This window comes from Asparagus officinalis, chromosome 3 (genome assembly GCF_001876935.1).
Source record: "Asparagus officinalis chromosome 3, Aspof.V1, whole genome shotgun sequence".
Classification (NCBI taxonomy): Eukaryota; Viridiplantae; Streptophyta; class Magnoliopsida; order Asparagales; family Asparagaceae; genus Asparagus; species Asparagus officinalis.
The window spans coordinates 15,656,387-15,670,849 of NC_033796.1; the positions used below are offsets into that span (position 1 = coordinate 15,656,387).

Sequence of the window (14,463 nt, forward strand, 5' to 3'; positions counted from 1 at the left end):
GTTAAATAGTCTCATGTTTTTATGTAAAATAAAAATATGATAGTATGACCAAAGGTATGAAAAAGTAATTGAGGAACTAATAATGGCTTCTTTGGATCCTTGCGATTTAACCGGAAGCACTTGTCTGAAATCACCACCTAAAATGATAGGTTTTCCACCAAATGGTATATTAGACATCTCTTAATTACCACTCATGGGAGCTTCATCCCATATGATCAAAACTGAAGATTCAATAAGTATACAGAGCTATGTTCTTTTTTTTATTTAATAAAAAGAAGTTTCATCCATAGTAAGAGGTATTTTAAATCTAGAATGAGCTATACGACCACCAGGTAATAAAAGAGAAGCTACTTCGGAGGAAGCAATTGCTAAAACAATATTGCTTTTTGATCTTAATTTAGCAGTTATAGTTTGCCATAAAAATAATTTGCCTGTTCCACCACCTCCATACATAAAAAATAAACCATGTTGCTTTTATTGTATAAATAATGCAATCATAAATGATCCCCTATTCTTCATTTAACTTAAGAAAAATATTAGAATATTGTTGTTTAAGCAAATCAACATCATAATTAAGCTCTTCTCGCATCAATATATTGTCTAGTTCTCGAGCTAGAAAAAAAGATGGCGTTTTCTTTTTCTTTTGTTTGGTTGGATGTCACTTTATAGAAAATAACTTAATAACAATGCCCATGAGAAATCACATGGGAAATGTATTGATGTACTTAATTATTTTTTAATATATGTGTTAGATTTCTAAGTGATTTTCGTCCATTTTAAGCGGAAATTATATGCGTTAGATTTCTAACTGATTTTCGTCCATTTTAAGCGAAAATTGATTTTTATAAAATGATGTGCTTTTCTGTACTTTATAAAAAACTTTTATGTAATTTTTTTTGAACGAAATACAATTTATAAAAATCTCTGAAAAAATTTTATTTATAAAACTATCACTATCAGCCATTTTCTATAAAGTTTTTTATAAAGGGAAATTCCCTAAGGATCCAAACCATGGGACAGGGGAGGGGACACTTGTCCCCTCCCCATTGCTCCATGCACTGTTTATGAACAGTGCATGAAAAATAGGGAGGAGAAGCCTCACATGTCCCTTCCCCTGTCCCATGGTTTAGGTCCATGTAGCATTCCTCTTTTATAAGACCCCTCAGCCAAACTGCCTCGTAAAGTAGTGTATTCCGTGAGCTCCGCTGGAAACTTCTCATCTTTGACCTTATCCTACTCGGGCCTCGGCAGCGCACAAGGAATCCCAACAGAATAATTACTGGAAACTTCTCAACTTTGACCTCCTCATGCTACCCGGGCCGCTGGAAACTCGTGTGTTTTATAGAAACCGCGTTCCACTTACCTCGCCGACCACAAACCGACCATCCCCTCAACCGACTTAAATCTTCTATTTAATGTACAGAACATCTCCACATTGTTTCTCGTCCTTTCCTTTTTTTTTTTCGGTCGTTCTCTGGTAGCTTTCGATTTGAGGCCAGCTCTGTGTTCTTTTTTTCGTTTCGTCGTGCGATTTCGATCTCGATCATGTATCCACTAATTATTCTGGAATTATTGATCCATGATATGTTAGGGCGATTTGGATGATACGTTAGGGCGATTTGGATCTCGATCTTGAATAATTTTAGGGCACTGATCGTTATTGAGGTAGGATCTCAATTTTGGATCGATTTTATCGTTTTCTATTCTATTAATCTGACCTTTTTTGGTTTTTTGGTTGATATTTTAAAGATTAGATTTGGATCTTTAGTTTTCTGGTAACTTCTGATCACTGAATCTTCTGTTGATCTTAGATCAAACGATTTATTAGGTTTTTTTGGGTTGATTCTAACCTCTGACGGGTTATTGGCTCTTTAATTTTTATCGATCTCCTTATTTTGTTTTATGATGTCCGATTTAGATCTCGATCATGATTATTCTCTTTTATATTGATTTTACCGTTGTCTATGTCTCTGGCCTATCAGGTTTTGCCTATGATTTGCCAGCGCTGACCTTATCTTCTTCTTGTTTTGATTCATCTCGTGTTATTTGGATCTTTAATATATGTAAGGTACTGATTATTATGGAGTTAGGACTCTAGTTTTGCTTACGCTGACCTTATATTCTTTTTACTTATTTTGATTTGTCTTGTGCAGTTTGGATCTGGATGCCGAATGTATGTTGGATATCTATGTTAGATTGTTGTTCATCGAATTAACCGATCCTTTTCGTTAATATTTTACCATAAATTGGCTTAGTATTTTACCATAAATTGGTTAACTTGATCGTTGATTATTGGATAAACATGTGTTCTAATGCTAACTTCACAATCTTTCTACTTATTTTGTTTGTTCTTGTGCAATTTGGATCTCTATTTTAGATCAATTTCATCTTTTTTTCTTTTTTTCTTTTTTTTGGGGTGCCTGGCGTGTTAAATATAAATGTGCTAACATTCTTATAACCATTCTATTTGTCGTGGCCCTAATTCATAACTGTTATAATTATTTGGTATGCTATCGTTGAACTTATAACCGTCTAATTGTTTTGATTGTACTATAGGGTTCTGACTGTGCTGGAGTTAGATCTGTCTTTAGATCAGTTTTATCATTCTGTGCTCTGCTGATCTGACTTCTTTTGGTTGTACCTTAATTGGATCCCAAACACACAATTCTTGGGGTATCTGGTATGTTAACGCTGACCTTATGTGATTTGGTCGTTCTTGGACATGCTTAGGGCATTGCTCGCTGTTGATATTTTCAGATGGTTAATGGGATTAGTCCTGGTAGTAGTGCTGCCGTTGATTCTGATAGGTGTTCTATGATTTTGATATACCAGATTGAAGATCATTTCCTGAGCAGTCTTGAGATATGTACTGTAAGATTTTTGGTGTCCAACTTAGGCACTGTATGATTTTTTCTGTCCAATTCTTCTTTTATGAATTTTGATCTGGTAGATGGCAAGGAATAGGTTTCTTTTCAATTTGGAAGCTTCGGTTCGAAGAGTGGCCGTGGACAGTATCTGGTACATACCTTTGGTTAGCTTAACTGTAAGTTGGTCAGTTCAGTTCAGTTCAGTTCTGTGATTGATAACGGTATTTTAAGCTAATTCTCTAGTCCTTTGATTAGTCTGCCTGAAGCAATGCACAAGTTTATGTACAGAGTCGTTTCAATTTTCTTCTTCCTTATTCTCAGAAGATTAGTTTATGTCTTGAGGACTTGATATTTTTTTAGAGAGCAACCTTGGCTTAGGCAGTGTAAGTTCTGGTTTTGATCAGCCAGACGAAGAAGAATATCTTTATCATCATTTTGGACTTCTGTTTTCAATAATAGGAAGTTCGGATGTTAAGTGGCACTGCTAGCTTTTTGTTTCCATATGCTTTACGCTTTCACATCGCAAGTTAAATGATAGAAAGTTTGGGGCATTAGTTGACTGACACTGCATGTTTTTTTGTTTGTCTATGCTTTACGCGTTTACATCGCAAGTTTGTTTCTCTTTACCTCAATACTTCTAATCTGTTAGATGGTGAAGAACAACTTTTTTTCATTAGTGAGGTTCTCATTTCAGAAATCGTGAAGAATATCTTTTATGGGGCAAGCTTGGGCTAGATGCTCTGTTTTCTGTTGCCCAATAATTTTTTTTATCGTCGTCTTTGATTTTGACGAATAATATTTGCAAGTTATGGTCAGGGCTCAAATCTTTTAAGGAACAACCTTCCATATGGCGATGTAAGTTCTCTGTTGCCGAGTTAACCTAGCATGGTTTTGATTCAGCAGATTATCTCGTTAATTTTTAGGAATTGGTTTCAAAATGCTCTGAGGACTTCATCGTTAACAAAGCAAACTTAGGTTATGCACTACCAGTTCTTTTCTGTTTGGACTACTTCGTCTATGGTTTTGAGCTGCCAGATTGTAGAATAGTTTGCATCAGGTAGGAGTTCTGGAGTTCTGGTTTAATCAACAAGATCGTAACAATAAATTGTTCGTCTTTTATCATTATTTGTTTTATTTCCTGCCTCACTAGGTTTCTTGTTCATTTATCGTGATTCTTTTTGGGATCTATGACATTATATCTTATTAGATGGATGAAGGGTGGCATAATGCACTGATTTTGGCTTATGTTCTATATTCCATTGGTTTGTTCTATTGGTTCGTTGTATGGCTCTGATTTGGCAGACTGTGGAGTAGAGAGCAATCCAGATGGTCTTGAGGACTGGAGATTATTTATGGAGCAATCTGGAGTTGGGCACTGTAAGGGTTTTGTTTTGCATTTCTGCTTTTATCGCTTTAAACTTATCAGGTGAAAGAATAGCTTGATTTTCAGTTTGGAAGTTTCCGTTTCAAGAAGGTTGAGGACCATAGAAACTTTGGTTTTCTTAACTGTAAGTTGTTCTATTGGGAAATAGTTTTCATACTGGGATCTGTTTAGTTCAGTTCTCTGATTTGGTTGACACTAAATTATGGTGAGTCCATATTATTTGAAGCACATACTAGATGCCAGTTCCTTTAGTGGTCTTTGCAGTATTTTAAAGCTAGCTTCTGCAGATCATAGTTTCTTTATTGGTCTTTGCAGTATTTTAAAGCTGGTTTCTGCAGATTCCCTTGATTTTTTTGTCTTCGCGGATTTTCAAAGCTAGCTTCTGCATATTCCTTTAATTTGTTTGTGTGAATTAATCCACCTTGATTTCGCGTACAGACAGTTGTTTCCAAAATTTTCCTTAATTCGCAAAAACTAGTTTATATTTTGAGGACATGATGTTTTTTAGAGAGAAGACTTTGCTTTGGCACTGTTTGTCTTTTGTTGCACAATACTTCTACGGTTTTGATCGGCCAGTTGATGACGAACAATGATATTGTCATTTTGGGGTTTTGCTTTCAATAATAGAAAGTTTGCGCTGTAAGTCTTTCGTTTCTCTAAATTTCTTTTGTGTTTCTAAAATGTATGTTTTTGTTTCTCTGTAGTTCTATGCTTTCGAGCCGTCAGATTCATTGTGATTCATGAGTTCATCTTCTTTGAAGAATAATATTTGCAAGTTACGGTCAGGGCTCAAATATTTTAAGGAACAACCTTCCATAAGACGATGTTAGTTCTCTGTTGCCCAGTAATCCTGGCATGGTTTTGATTCAGCAGATTATCTCGTTAATTTTTAGGAGTGGGTTTCATAATGCTCTGAGGACTTCATCATTAACAAAGCAAACTTAGGTTATGCACTACCAGTTCTTTTTTGTTTGGACTACTTCGTCTATGGTTTTGAGCTGCCAGATTGTAGAGTAGTATGGATCAGGTAGTAGTTCTGGTTTAATCAACAAGATCGAAACAATAAATTGTTCATCATTTATCATTATTTGTTATTTGTTTTATTTCCTGCCTCGCTAGGTTTCTTGTTCATTTATCGTGATTTATTTGGGATCTTTGACAGTGTCTTATTAAATGGATGAAGGGTGGCGCTATATGATAATGCACTGATTTTGGCTTATGTTCTATATGCTTCTGTGCTTTTAATCTGGCAGATTCATCGTGATTATCATTTGCGAGTTCCAGTTCCAAAAGTCATGAAGAATATCTTTTACTCAATCCTGTGTTAGGTACTGTAAGTTCTCTGTTGCCCAGTAAATTTTCTCAGTCTCCTGTGGTTTTGATTATCCACATCAGCCAGATGGTGAAGAATAGCTTGGTCATCTTGAGGGATTTCACACTTCTTAAGGAACAATTCATTAGGTACTGTAAGTTCTCTGTTGTCCGATAATCCTTGGTTTTGATCCGGCAGATGGTGACGAATAGCTAAATTATTATTTCTGAGCCTTGATATCAAAAAGCCCTGAGACATATTAACATGTATAGAATTATTTATTATCATTTATAGAATTATCTTGGATTTTTGTGCGGTCAGTTGTTTTTGGTTCATTATACTTCTTCTGTGGTTTCGACCTGCTAGATGATGAAGAACAGCTTGGTTGTTTGGAAGTTTCGGTTTCCTGTGGACTTGTGGAACCTTGGGCTAGGCACTAGGATTTTGTGTTTCCGTCCTCTTCTATAGTTTTGATCTGCCAGATTGTGAAGAATAGCTTGGATTGTCAGTTGGGATTTCACAGAGGAACCTTTCATTAGGCGCCAGAAGCTTTTTGTTGCCCGGTAATTCTATGGCTTTGATAAGAATAGCTTGGTTGTTGGTTGGGAGTGTCTACCAAAGGCAGCCTTGTGTTAGGCACTGTAAACCCTTTGGTGCCCAGTAGTTCTTCTATATATTTTGATTGGCCAGATGACAAAGATTATCTTGATTGTCATTTTGGAGCTTTGGTTTGACAAAGTAATGGGGCTCTTATATGGAGCAACGTAGCGGTAGGCATTGTGAGCTTCTTGTTGCCAAAAAATTCATTTATGGTTTTGATTTGCCAGTTGCCCAGAACTGATTATCATTTGGGTGCTTCAGTTCAGATCCCATGGACTTGACATGTAATTCTTACGGAGCAACCTTGGTTTTGGCACTGTAAGCTTCTTATTTTCTGGATACGTATTGTACCATAATCTGTTGCATTCAGTTCTGCAATATAGTCTGCAATATTGTCAGCACACGCTGCTATCCTTTTGTTATGCACCATAAGAATCACCCTCCTGCCCTTCCCCCCCTTCGTGTGGAATTCTATCGCTGCATTTTGTTGCCACCAATTCCTATGGCTTTAATCAATCAAATGGTGGCTGCATTTTGTTGCCACCAATTTCATTGGCTTTAATCAATCAAATGGTGGAAGAGTAGATTGATTGTTATTTCAGAGTTCTAGCTTCAAAACATCACTGAAATCTTGTGTTTGGCACTTTAAGCAGCAGTAAGATATTGAAGAAGAGCTTTATAGGAGTTCTGGTTTGGAAAAAACCCTGGGGACAAGGACTCTTTTACAGAGTGGTGTCTGCGTTAGGCGTTGTAAGTTTCTTGTTGCCCAATGATTCTTTTCATAGTTCTGATCTGCCAGTTTGAGAATGGACTATAATTTGGGAGTTCCTTTTTCAAAGTCCAGGGATTTAACTGCCCTACAGAGCGACCTTGCGCTAGGAACTGTAAGGCTATTTATTACCCAATAGTTATCATGGCTTAATTTGTTTAGTTCGGTACTGTGATATTTGTTGGCACACACACTCACAGAAGTAAAGGACATCAAGAACATCGTAAAAAGTTTGCTCATTATTTGAGACTGTTAGTCTTTGTTTTTGCATAATTTCTGTGGTTTTGATCTGCCAGATGGTGAGGAGTGGCTTGTTCATTGTTCGGAGGCTTTGGTTTTAGATGGTCCCAAGCTCATATCTTTTAGGCAGCTCATATCTTTTAGGCACTGTAAGTTTTTGTTGCCTGATAATTTTTCTGTAGCTTTGATCTGTGACTTGGTAATGTAGTTTTATCATTATCGGAACTTTCGGTCACGACTCGATCTCTTACGGGGCAACCTTGGGCTTAACTTTGTAAGTTTTCTTTTGCTCAATAATATCCTATGTATCGGTTTAGCTCAGTTCTGTGATCCGTAGTTTTGCGATCTTGGACAGTAAGTGTTTTGTTGCTCAACAATATCCTATGTATTTGTGTAGTTCAGCTCTGTGAGCTGTAGTTATGAGATCTTGGACAGTAGATGAAGTATCATAGGAAGCTTGCACATTATTCGGCAATGTAAATTGTCCACAATACTTGACGATGTAAGTCTGTGTTTGCTGTACCTCCTTTTTATCTGGCAGATGGTGCAGACCACCTTGTTAGACATTAGCGGTTTCAGTTTCATGAAGTCTTGAGCTCTTGATAAATTTAATGTCAGCCAGGGCCAGGGGACATACGCTGTAAGTCTCTTGTTACGAGCCATTATTTATGGTTCGGTCTGACAGATGGTGAATAACAACCTAATTGTGTTCTCTGTTTCAAAAAATTCTTGATAAATTTAATGTCAGGCAGGGGCCATGCGCTGTAAGTCTCTTGTTACAGAACCATTATTTATGGTTTGGTATGACAGATGGTGAAGAACAACCTTCTTGCGTTCTCTGTTTCAAAAAATTCTGAGGACGATATGGAGTGACCTTGGGTTCGGCATTGTAAGCGTCTTGTCTGTAAGCTTTTGTTTCCTTATACCTCTTCGATGGTTCTGCTAGATAGTGAAGAATAGCTTGATTATAATCTATGAGCTTTGGTTGCAAAAGGTTCTACACTTCTTATGGAGCAGCCTTTTGTTAGGCACTGTAATCTTCTTGTACCTACCTCTTTGATTGTTTTGCTCTACCAGGATGTGAAGAATAGCTTGATTATCATGATGGAGCTTTGGCTTCAAAAAGTTCTGATGTTTAGAGATCTTTCATTGAGCAATAATTCTTTGATATGGTTTTGATTGCCCAATAAATCTTCTAGTGTTTTGATTCACCAGATGGTGAAGACTTGGTAGCTTGTCATTTGGGAGTTCTGGTGTCAAAATGTTTAGAGGGCTCGATATCTCTTGTGGAGCGCAATGTGTGAGGCACTGTCAAGTTTCTTGTTGCCTAATAATTCTATGGGGCTGATCTGCCTGGAGTTAATTATCTTTTGAGAGTTTTGGTCTGAGAGTCCAAATATTCTTGAGGACTTGACATGTTTTATTGAACAACCTTGGGGGAAGCATTGTAAGCTTCTTGTTTTCTTGTACCTCTTCTATGGTTTTGATCTGCCTAAGTTCGGTGGACTTGAGATATTTCGCGGATGATCTTCTGTGATTTGATCTGCTGTGATTTGATCTGCATAAGAATATCTTACGGCTTATAATTCTTGTATGTTTCTAATCTGTCAGATGGTGAAGATTAATTGTCATTTGGGAGTTTTTAGTTTCAAAGAGAGCTGAGGACTTGGTAAATCTTTTACGGAACGACTGTGGTTTAGGGGGTGTTTGTTTGCATGCAAGTGAAAGATGAAAGTGAGGAAGTTACTTTCATTTAACAATTAAAGTGTTTGTTTTCATGTAAGTGGTTATGAAAGTGAGATGTAAGAAAGTTGCCACATAAGATTTAATGCAATTTTGACTTCCCCTAAAAAAGTGGTGAAGTCACATGAAAGTGACAAAAAGGTAACTAATTTAATTAAATAATTTTAATTATATTTTCTAATTAATCTTATTTTGCCACGTCATCATCACATTGCACTTTCGATAATAATTTAATTTTTCAAACAAACACTGTATTTCACTTGCGTGCTGACATGGATGTAAAAGTCATTTGCAAAAAAAAGTAACTTACATATTTTAAATTTACTTTCAGATTGCCAAACACCCCCTTAGTGTAATTTATTCAAAAAAGGGGCTAAATATCATAAAACCTCTTAACTTTAGATAATTAGCAGAAACCCCCTTAACTTTCAAAATATTAGAAAACCCCCCTCACATTTAGGGGTTTTCTAATAAAATTTGAAAGTTAAATGGGGCTTGTTGTGATAATCCCCGTACTTAAGGGGGAGTTTTTCTGATGTTTGGAAAGCTAACAAGGGTTTACCTACGATCATCCAAAGTGAAGAGGGGTTTTCTGATATTTACCAAGGGGCGGAAAAAAACCAGGTTCTAAGATGGATTGATGCCGTATCTTCATCTCTCCATCCAGGGAACCAGGCTTTGCCATTTGGGAAGTGAAAAAAAAAAAAAAACCCAACTGCAAACAGCGGCAACTGATCTAGCCTTTATCTCCTTCTCCAAACCCCCATTCTCCCAAAACAGAACCATCAATCTCTTCCTTCACTCATTCTAACCCTTCAGGTTGAAATCACAGCAAGCAAGCCCTCTAAGCTCTGCGAGGAGCAATGGCGAAGGGGTCCTCAGTACAAGCTCTATACGAGCTCTGCAGGAGGACCTTCACCTCCTCCTCCGCCGCCTCCGCATCTCCTCAGGCAATCCGCAAGATCTCTGCTCTCATGGGTATGCCCTAATTCTCCCTTGTTCTTGTTTCTCTTAGTCTGATTCTGGGTTTTGTCCATTTTTCCGAGGGGTTGGGTTGTATTTCTGTCGTTACGGTTATTAGAGAGTCAATTGGGCGGTAAAGTCTCGATCTTTTGCGGTCGCTGCATTAGGTTTAGCAAGAATTGTGGACAAAATCTATTTAATGATGTGTAGTTTCTCTCATTTAAGTTCACCATTGATAGATAAGGCCAAAGTTGGGTTATTTTTGTAAATGATGTTATCATGTATTGGTTCCTCCATATGTCAAGCTCAAGCTCATCGTCTCTTGATGGCTCATTTAGCTAAAATGAGGTGGCATCTCATATCTGCTATGCTATCCCTTGTATATTATTAGAGAGTTTCTTACATTGATTTGATTATAGAAATCTTAAAAATAAATGTAGATATGAATTGAGAATCGGATATTAAGAGCAGGATTTAAATAAGAGCCCTATAAAATGATCTCTTACTATATCTTTTTAGTAATACATATAGTCATTCTTTGTAGCAGTAATTTCTTGGATTTAAGAAACCTCTAAATTAGCTTCAAATTTTGTATGATTTTATTCTAATGCATATGGAAATATATATATATATATATATATATATATATATATATATATATATGAGCCGTGTCCCCGTACCCTACTTTTTACAAATTTGCCGTGTCCCGTACCCGTACCCGTGTCCGTACCCGTACCCATACCTATGCAACCTAGAGGATAAGTGCAGATGAGTGACAATCAGGATTCAGAATCAACTACTTGGTTTAAATGCAGAGACACACTAAACTAATGTAGGAAGATATGATGGTCTGGGTTCAATCAGACCAAATCCAATAAAAGCTTTATGGTCATTGTTAGTTGGACAAGATAATTGTTTCAGCTGAAACGAAGAATGAAATGGAATGAGTTCAGAAAAGTGATAGTTAAGAAGTTAGGTTGAAGCAATAATGAAATAGAACTTTAGATTGTGCTGTTAATTGTGCTGTTAATTGATACAGAGAACTCTCTGGGGTGGGGTCGTCTGTTCATGTGGAGATTAAGAATGCAATGAATAGCAGCTCCGGTGGTAGGAAGATGTTGATTTACTTTCTTGTTATCAGAAGATTATCCAGTTGATGACCCGGATTAGGCAGCCTAATTGATCACTGAGATCTCTGCTTTCCTCACCTAAATCATGCCAGTTTGGCATGGGCATTTTTGCGGATCTTCTCGGTATGTTTGTTTTGTGACCTTTCAACTAATTTTTCAGGTTTGATTTTCTATATTCTGTGGTCTGGAGCTTTGTTTGCATGAGATAGATTTTGAAATCACAGTGGCTACCTTTTTCTGTGGTTAAGAGTTCGGTGGTTGATATTCTACTGTTTGATATGTGAGATCAGCGTTCTTTTCATATCTGATTTTTGCACTGTCGGTTCTGTATTCGAGAATCATGTCCCCGCTAAAGGGCTTGAAGCTGATATGATATCTACTACTACTATTGGTTAGTGTTGGACTTTCGGTTTGGGAGAGGTGCTTTGGTACTGTCGAACCTTCTATTCTGCTAATATCTGAGGGATGTATCACTTGCTTGGTCTGGTCTATGTTGAGGGTGGTATCTTATTATGTCAACGGGGTTCGACAGCCATTATTATGTCAACTGGGGTTAGACAGCCATTGGAAGTTCATTCTGGTATATTAAGGTCACGCCCCTCTTAATTTTTAATAAATGGAAAAACAAATTTATGTGGTCGAAGGGCATAAAGACATTCATGATTAAGTTGCACAAGATTCCGTTCGAAATTATTCTCTTGTGCTTCTATAAGACAATTCATGATTAAGTTGGACAAGAATCAATTAGAAATTATTCTCTTATCTTGTGCTTACAGAAGCATATGCCTTACTAAAGGGAGAAATTTAGAAGGGTGAAGAGCATGGAGACTGTCATAGTTTAGCAGCATGGGAAATCCGTTCTGGTAGACAGCTACTAGGGTTATATCCTTGAGTTGTGGAAGAACTAAAATCATCATGTACAACAGAAGTAGTTCAGGTGGACCACTGTCCTAGTTTAGCAACACAGGAAATCCATTCTGGGAGACAGCTACTAGGGTTATATCCTTGAGTTGTGGAATTAGAAATCAGAAGAATTAAAATCATCATGTACAGCAGTAGTCCAGGTGGACCATTCAATTGAGGGTGTCAAGTTTCTACATGAAGAATTAAAATCATCATGTACAGCAGTAGTCCAGGTGGACCATTCAATTGAGGGTGTCAAGTTTCTACATGAAGAATTAAAATCATCATGTACAGCAGTAGTCCAGGTGGACCATTCAATTGAGGGTGTCAAGTTTCTACATGAAGAATTAAAATCATCATGTACAGCAGTAGTCCAGGTGGACCATTCAGTTGAGGGTGTCAAGATTCTACATGTTAAGTTTTCCCATGTAGCGACATTATGTGGTCACTTCAGTGAGTTTTTTGTGAACTTTTATGTAGACTTGGCATCAGGTTGCTGTCCATTTGTAATGCAACATTTAAACATATGATTGTGAAAGTCTATTTTTCATTCAACATTCATGGGTTATTTGGCATTATCTTTGTATTTTCCCTTGTTTTCTGCAGAGTTCACTTTTTCTAGTTTCCTGTTTTGCCTTCATTTCTTGGCGTTTCTCTTCTATGCTAGTTTTACTATCCACACTTACATTTTTGCCATTTCTATTATTACATTATCTTTGTAGCTGTGCCTTGTTCTTTCTTGTTCTGTTTGGAGTTTTGTTGATTAGGTTTTGTTCTGTTTATATGTAGTTTCTTCTGTTTATGTGAATTTGTAGTAGTACTTCAATAGGTGAGATGGATTATCTTTGCAGAAACTATTACCAGTTCTAATAATTTCTCAAGGATTCCTCCTTTGGATCACAGCAATTTAAGGCGACTTCTTGCTATTAATATTCTTTTGTGTTTGAACGTCTTAAGTTCCATACTTTCTAAATGTCATTAAAATCAGAGCATGTATTGATACTTGTATTTAGGTAAAAAAACTACATTTCATGTTAACTGTGTATCAGGTCAGAAATTGATAGTGTTATGTCATGATTTTTCAGTAAACTCCTTTTCTAAGTGTCATTAAAATCAGAGCATGTATTGATACTTGTATTTAGGTAAAAAAAACTACATTTCATGTTAACTTTGTATCAGGTAAGAAATTGATAGTGTTATTTCATGATTTTTCAGTAAAATCCTTTTCTAAATGTCATTAAAATCAGAGCATGTATTGATACTTGTATTAGGTTAAAAAACTACATTTCATGTTAACTGTGTATCAGGTCAGAAGTTGATAGTGTTATGTCATGATTTTTCAATATGACATTCTGTTACTTTCATATAAACTATGAATGAAAAAATATATAATTGTGGCCATAACTTGTAACAACTCTTAGAAAATAATTGATAAACATGAATTTTTGTTACAAGTTCTGGTATCATTTTTTTCAGAAACCATATGACCTATGATTGTGGCTACATTTCATGTTAACTGTGTATCAGGTCCGAAGTTTATAGTGCTATGTCATGATTTTTCAATATGACATTCTGTTACTTTCATATAAACTATGAATGATAAAACATATAATTGTGGCCATAACTTGTAACAACTCTTAGAAAATAATTGATAAACATGAATTTTTGTTACAAGTTCTGGTATCATCTTTTTCAGAAACCATATGACCTATGATTGTGGCTACATTTCATGTTAACTGTGTATCAGGTCCGAAGTTTATAGTGCTATGTCATGATTTTTCAATATGACATTCTGTTACTTTCATATAAACTATGAATGATAAAACATATAATTGTGGCCATAACTTGTAACAACTCTTAGAAAATAATTGATTAGCATGAGTTTTTGTAAAAATATATTATTGTGGCCATATAAACTATGAATGAAAAAACATATAATTGTGGCCATAACTTGTAACAACTTTTAGAAAATAATTGATAAACATGAGTTTTTGTAAAAATATATAATTGTGGCCATAACAACTTGTAACAACTCTTAGAAAATAATTGATAAACATGAATTTTTGTTACAGGTTGTGGTATCATCTTTTTCAGAAACCATATGTCCTATGATTGTGGCTATAATTTGTAACAACTTTTAGAAAATAATTAACATGAATTTTTGTTACGAGTTGTGGTGTCATCTTTTTAAGAAATCATCTGCCGCTATGTTACTCGGGTTCTCCTATCAGGAAGCCGTACCTGTACCCGACACGTATCACATTTTTTCAAACATATACTCAATTATGCGATATTTTTTTAAACTTAAAATACTTGTCAAACACTTCCCTCCCAGGTGTCTCTTTTTCTCTATAGTGGGGTATGTTTAACCTGATCTTAAGAGTCATCTTGTGCAGTTTTAGTTTTTAAGCCCGAAAGGAACTTGCTCTGGAAAACATTGAAGCTATGCATTGTGGAATTTTGGTTTAACTTTAGATGTAAGTTAATTCCATGATCAGTTTATCCATACAAATATGATCCTTGCCTCAATGGTGCTAATGATTGTAGTTTCT

At 36.1% G+C, this 14,463-nt stretch overlaps 1 long non-coding RNA gene across 33 annotated transcripts; it reads left to right on the plus strand.

Annotated features, from left to right (window-relative positions):
- LOC109833152 lies at positions 1,200-12,489 on the plus strand. Of its 33 annotated transcripts, none has more exons than XR_002245123.1 (6): positions 1,672-5,278; positions 5,414-6,913; positions 7,003-7,047; positions 7,229-7,321; positions 10,918-11,131; positions 11,785-12,489. It is a non-coding gene; the product is annotated as an uncharacterized LOC109833152 (long non-coding RNA). The 33 variants fall into 33 exon arrangements; XR_002245122.1 differs by having other exon boundaries at positions 7,008-7,047; XR_002245137.1 differs by having other exon boundaries at positions 5,414-5,579; positions 5,647-5,712; positions 5,930-7,321.